This window comes from Suncus etruscus, chromosome X (assembly GCF_024139225.1).
Source record: "Suncus etruscus isolate mSunEtr1 chromosome X, mSunEtr1.pri.cur, whole genome shotgun sequence".
Taxonomy (NCBI): domain Eukaryota; kingdom Metazoa; phylum Chordata; class Mammalia; order Eulipotyphla; family Soricidae; genus Suncus; species Suncus etruscus.
The window spans coordinates 49,763,726-49,770,523 of NC_064868.1; the positions used below are offsets into that span (position 1 = coordinate 49,763,726).

General features: G+C 46.7%; 1 protein-coding gene across 1 annotated transcript in view; it reads right to left on the reverse strand.

The window, feature by feature from the left end:
- The window catches only part of ELK1 (ETS transcription factor ELK1), a 679,088-nt gene that overhangs the window by 138,917 nt on the left and 533,373 nt on the right, over positions 1–6,798 (reverse strand). The window lies entirely within an intron of this gene.

Sequence of the window (6,798 nt, forward strand, 5' to 3'; positions counted from 1 at the left end):
GAGATAGTATGGAGGTAAGGCATTGCATGCAGAAGGACGGTGGTTCGAATCCCAGCATCCCATATGGTCCCCCAAGCCTGCCAGGAGTGATTTCTGAGCATAGAGCCAGGAGTAACCCCTGATCGCTGCTGGGTGTGACCCAAAACCCAAAAACAAACAAAAAAATTACTCCTGGCCGTGTTTGGGGGTGACCATATGGGAACCAGGGTTGGCCTCGTGCAAGGCAAAAGCCCGACCCACTGTGCTATCACTCTGGCCCCACATCCAAAATTTTGAAATAAATTCAGTGAGGCTGTGAACCAACAGCACTTCAATAAATGGCTTTTGGACTCTTAACACATTATAAAATGGTACACATCTCCTCCCCCCAATTTATTCCCTCTTATTCTTTGCTACCTCCTTAGGCTTTTATGCAAGCTGTTCCCTCCAGCAGGAATGTCTGTAGTCTAACGCTTGCCTCACTTGAAGGCAGTTATCCCCTATTTGAATATAATCAACTCTTTCAAGAACTTGGTTTCAGGGGCTGGAAAGATAGCGTTTGCCTTGCATGCAGGACAGTGGTTCGAATCCCGGCATCCCATATGGTTCCCCAAGCCTGCCAGGAGTGATTTCTGAGCCTAAAGCCAGGAGTAACCCCTGAGCACAGTGGGGTGTGACCCAAAAACAAACAAAAAAAAAGAACTTGGTTTCAAATTGTTACCTCTGTTTCAACTGTTATCACTGCTCGTTCCTCTGCTGGTTCTACTGCCTGAATTTCACACCTGGTTCCCTGATCAACCAACATTTGAACTTGCATGTACAACAAGCATATAAAATAGCATCCTAGACAAACTTCATATCTTGCTTCATGCCTGTTCCTAATAGAGTATTCCTATGTCGACAGATAATAAGGCTCTGGGGTTCAGACAGGATTCTGATATGTTCCATATCTAGTCTTTTGGCAAACTCAGTCATCTCTTTCTTTAAAGTCAAAATAAATCAAATCCCTCTTTAGCATTTCTATATTAACTACCTACATGTGATCTCTCATCAGTTTTAGGACTCTTGCTGTCAACTTTTCACTGGGTTTTCTGCTTCCAATCCCCCCTCCTTACAGTTTGATCTTTTTCCATACAGAAAAACCAGATGTTTTTTGAGGGGATGGGGCTGAGGCTGCATTCTGCAGTGCTCAGGGATTAATAGAATATTTTATATTGGGGCCAGTGAGGTGGCGCTAGAGGTAAGGTGTCTGCCTTGCAAACGCTAGCCAAGGAAGGACCACGGTTCAATCCCCCGGCGTCCCATATGGTCCCCCCAAGCCAGGGACAATTTCTGAGTGCTTAGCCAGGAGTAACCCCTTAGCATCAAACGGGTGTGGCCCGAAAAACCAAAAACCAAACAAAAAAAAGAATATTTTATATTATAAAATATAATTTATATGGGATGATGCTCCTTCTTAAAATTCTTTTGTGTGGGGCCAGAGAGATAGTATAGCGAGTAAGGTTCTTTTATTTATTTGTTTGTTTGTTTGTTTACTTATTTTGGTTTTGGGGCCACACCTGGCAGCATTCAAGGGTTACTCTTGGCTCTCCACTCAGAAATCACTCCTGGCAAGCTCAGGGGACCAAATGGAATGCCAAGGATCGAACCTGGATCTGTCCCAGGTGAGCAGCATGGTAGGCAAACATCCTACCACTGTGCTATCACTCTGGCTCCACAAGCAAGGTCTTGCGCTCTGTGCAGCTGACCTGGTTTAATCCTGGGCACTACAGATATGAGCACTACCAGGAGTGATCCCTGAACACAAAATTAAGAATAAACTTTGAGGGACCAGAGTACAGCCTTGCTAGGGTAGCCAGCAAAATAATTAAAAATGTTTTTGTTTTTTTGGCTACACACAATAGTACTCAAGTCTTATTCCTGATGGGTGTTGAGGATCAAACCTGGGTCAGTTGCTGGCCCCAGCAAGATCTTATGAGTTGAGTCAAATGAAAAAGTGGCAGAAAGATAACTGAGTAGGTAAGGTGCTTGCCTTACATGCAAACTGATCCGCATTTAATCCCCAACATCACATATGGTCCCCCAGCCCTGTGATCGCTGAGCACAGAAACAAGAGCACTGCTGGATGTGGCCCAAAAACCAAAAAGATAAAAGGAAATGATCCAACAGAAGAATGTTCTTAACTATTATTGCGAGGATCACAGAAGACAGTCAAAGTGCATTTTTCTTTTTAGGGAGGAATTGGGTCATACCCACTGGTGCTCGGAGACTAGTCACTCCTTACAGTGCTCATAGTATCATACACAGTGCTGGGAATGAAAGAAAGGTTGTGCGCAAATGAAGCAACTCTGTACTATCTCCAACCATAATAAACTATAAACTCTTTTGTCATTTTTATTTTTTTTGTTCTTGGGCCACACTTGGCAGTGCTCTCTTGGCTCTGCACTCAATGATCACTCCTGGCAGGCTCAGGGAACCATATGGGGCACTGGGGCTCGAATCCTGGCCAACTGCATGCAAGGAAAATGCCCTACCTGCTGTACTGTTCTTCTGGCTTCCCAAGATATCCATTTCAAATGACAAAATTTAGTGGCCATGAACAGGAACCAAGATAAAGAATTTGGGGTAAAGTGACAAACACTATTTTAAATATCTTTGGGGGTAGAAGTGGAGATAGATAGCTCAAAGGGCTAGTGAGCCTGTCTTGGATAGGGGTGGCACTTGCCCCACACAGTAAACTGGTAGAGTAGGCCCTGCACACCTCCAGGTTGCACCCCCAAACGAAACAACAGGAAACAACAGGAAAGCGCCCTACCTGATGTACTACACTCTGGGCCCAGTATTTATATGCGGAACTGTAATTTTACTTGTTTCGTTAGATGTGTGGATTTTTCTCAAAAGTGTATGCCATCTGTGAGGGACAATAAGGTACTACTTTTGGCTTGAATTTAAGAACTATCAAGGGGCGAGGGCGTAGCAATAGTCCAGCGGGTAGGAGTTGACAGTGCAAGTGGTCGATAAGAGTCCGCACCCAAATAGTTCCCTGGACTCCAACAGGAGTGACCGCTGGGTGTGACTCCAAAACAAAAACAAACCCCGGAAAAGGAAAAGAATATCCAAGAAATAGTATCCTTTGGCTATCCTGTGGTAAGGATGGGTGTCTTTTCCCTGCACTGGGACCACAGATTCAGTTCCCGTTTCCTGCCGCCAGGAGGACGGCTCCCGGATTGCACAGCCCACGCTTACCTTTCCCCAGCCCTTGGGACCTGGTGCCCACCACGTGCACCAGATACTAGCCGGAGAGACTACCATTCCCAGCAAGACTCGCGCACGCGGGAAATCCTACAATCGGAAGGGGTGTGAGCCAGCGCTGGCTTCAGGCTTGCCAGCCTGGAAACCCCCTGGAGCTCTGCGCAGGTGGTGCAGGCCATACCCGGGCCATCCACGGGCCCCGCGCTTCCGATCTCCCCAAAAACTCTGAGCCGCTCGCTGGTGCTGCCGAGGTGGTTTTCCCTTCCGAGCCTGGTGGCTTCGGATCTTCTGCACAAAGGCGAGCCTTCCGCCCAGCGCAGGGGGTGAGCTGAAGCTTAGCGCCCCCCAACCTCCTAGACAGCATCCCAGGGAGGGGGCACCATTTTGAGGACCGTTTCTAGCTCTATTTGGAGGCTTGGGGCCCAAGGTGGCTTTTGAGCGTGTCAGCTTGTGCGGGAATTTTTATTCGGTGGCGTTGAGGGACTCGGGGGGTGGATTGGGGAGTTGATTTTAGGAAGCCCCCCCCCCCAGAGCTCGGCTTTCTCGACTCCACTTAGAGCCAGGGATGTTCCGAGAGACTCTTGGGGGATGTTAAGGAGCGCTCCCGAGGGCAGAGGCAAAGTTTGAGGTTCCCGAAGTGGCAGGAGAATAGTGGGGAGGGCTCGCTTCGGGCCAGCTTGCGATGACAGTTGAAGGCGGGCAGCCGCGGCTTTCTGTGCGAGGCGCCCATGGCCTTTGTGACCTCCGCCTGACGCGGTCCCCCGGCGCTTCCCTGGTCGGCATGGCGAGGCCGGACTCACTGGGGCTCGAGCGTTCTTAAGCAGAGGAGCCCCAGGCAGGCTGTGGGGGGACACCATCGCCCAGCCTGCTCGGCTCGCCCCGAGGGCCCGGAGCCGAGGGGCCTGAGCTGGCCGAGGCTTGATTCCTTATTCATGAGGAGGTCGGACTCTTGCGGAAGCGTTTTTGTGCCTCTTCCACACCTGATCCGCTCCTAGTACCGCTTTTGAATTATTCACGAAGGGGCGGATCAGCGTCCCGAAAGGGCATTCTGCAGAAGGTCGGCAGAAAACTATAGCTTAACCGTAAAGGTGAGTAGTGCCCCCTCGTTTCCCGTGGCTTTTCTCGGGGCGTTGTACATCATTCACGAGGCACGCAGCTTTGATGGCTTCATCCGCAGGATTCGCTGCTCGCTTTCCCCTTCTAGATTTTAAGGAATTAAACCGAAGGGACGAAGCCTCATGTATTGTTCAGATTTTAGAGCCGTGTAAACCCAAATGATGAACCCAGACTCTCGATAAATTCCCGTCGCTCTTTGTCTGGTCTCTGGCAGATCTTTCTGTGGATCTGAAAAATGGGTATATGCATAATGATCAGATTAGTTTACACTCATTTAGCACTTTATAAACCCATTTAGTCCCTGAAAGAAGATCCGGAGGAAGGTTATTATCCCGTTTTATAGATGAGGAAACTGGGACACCAGGAGGCTACGTAATTTGCCCAAGCCAGGATTCAAACCCAGTCAGCCCAATTTCAGAACTGAGTTAAAAAAATAAAAGGTCTTAATGTTTCCCACTTTGCTCCAAGATAATGGTACTCCTAATGGTAATCATGTATCCATATATCCCAGACACTTTAAGCCTATACTATGTATTACTCTGTATTACCCATCGGAACGTAAGTTACTAAGTTACTAAGTAATCATGTATCCATATATCCCAGACACTTTAAGCCTATACTATGTATTACTTTGTATTACCCATCTGAACGTAAGTTACTAAGTTACTAAGGTAAGTTTATTTTATGGGATGGGGAAGCTGTGGCCCAGAGAAGTGAAATGACCTGGTCACAGTGATTGGTGGTAGAAGGATTTTTTTCTCTTTTGTTTTTGGACTATACCTGCCTATGCACAGGGGTAACTCCTGGTTCTGACACGCTCAGGGTACCATATGGGAAGCCATTGATAGAACCTGAGTCATTCACTTGCAAGGCAAACACCCTATTCATTGTGCTATTGCTTCTGCACCCTAGAAGTGATTTATTTTACTTTATTTTATTTTTGCTTTTTGGGTCACACCTGGCGGTGCTCAGGGGTTACTTCTGGCTCAGCACTCAGAAATTGCTCCTGGCAGGCACGGGGGACCATATGGGATGCTGGGATTGGAGCCACCATTTGTCCTGGGGGATTCGAGCCACCATTTGTCCTGGGCCCGCTGCATGCAAAGCAAACGCCCTACCGCTGTGCTATCTCTTTGGCTCTAGAAGTGATTCTTAGGAAGGTTTAGAACTCTTTAAAGAAAATATAAGGCTGAAGGAACAAATAAGAGCTCTTTTTCTGTGCTTCATTCCTAAGATTGGTGGCACAAAATGACTCAGTTCTGGGGCTGAAGAGATAGCACAGCGGTAGGGGGTTTGCCTTGCACGTGGCCAATTCAGGACGGATGGTGGATGGTGGTTCGAATCCCTGCCTCCCATATGGTCCCCTGTGCCTTCCAGGAGCGATATCTGACTGCAGAGCCTGGAATAATCCCTGAGCGCTGCTGGGTGTGACCCAAAACAAACAAACAAGCAAACAGGACTCAATTCAGAATCCATCATAGAGTAGGGTTAATGTGAATCTACCATTATTACTTGACAGAAATGTATTTGGGTGCTTATTGTGTTCTTGAAGCTTTAGCATACCTCTATCTCTGTGTCTCAATTCTAGCAAATTACTGAATGGTCATTGAGGTCTTAGCATTGTTATAAGCATTATTATAAAAATAATACTCTAATTTGGGTGGTTTTTTGTTTTGTTTTGTTTTGGGGCCACAGCTGGCAGAGCTCAGGGGTTACTTCTGGCTCTGCTCTCAGAAATTGCTCCTGGCATGCTTGGGGGACCATATAGGTGGGATGCCGGGAATTGAACCCAGGTTTATCCAGGGTCAGCAGTATACAAGGCAAACTCCATACCACTGTGCTATCTCTCCAGCTCCCAAAGTTGGGAGTTTTCCTTGTGATTCTAAGTACATTCATTCACACAGCCAATTTGTTATTTTGGGACCACACCTGACAGTGCTTAGGGTGTACTCTGAATACTGCTGGGAAACCATATGTGGTGCTGAGGACCTAGGCCTCTGATGGAAAAAGCCTGTACGCCAACCAATTGAATCCTAACCCAGTCTGATATATTAGTATAAATATATATAATGTATATATATGATATAAATATATTAGTATATTTATACTAAAATAAATATATTAGTATATTTATACTAATAATGACATGTATATATAGGTACATTATGCCATAGATAGTACTTCAGAAATTAACTGCCTTGTGCTTGCACTGTACTGAGCTAATTTCATAATACATTTAGCCTTATGAGGTAATTGGATATTATGACTGTTTCTGTATTATAATTGTGGAAACTTAGGTGTACATTCAGGAGTGGAGAAGAGAGACTACATTATGGGCTTCCCCTGTGGATCTGCTGCCTGGGCTTTTATTATTCATAAGCGGAAAGGCGTGGCCACGTTGCTTTGGCCTCTACCAGAACCCCTGCTTGCAGAGTAGGACTATTTTAGTCT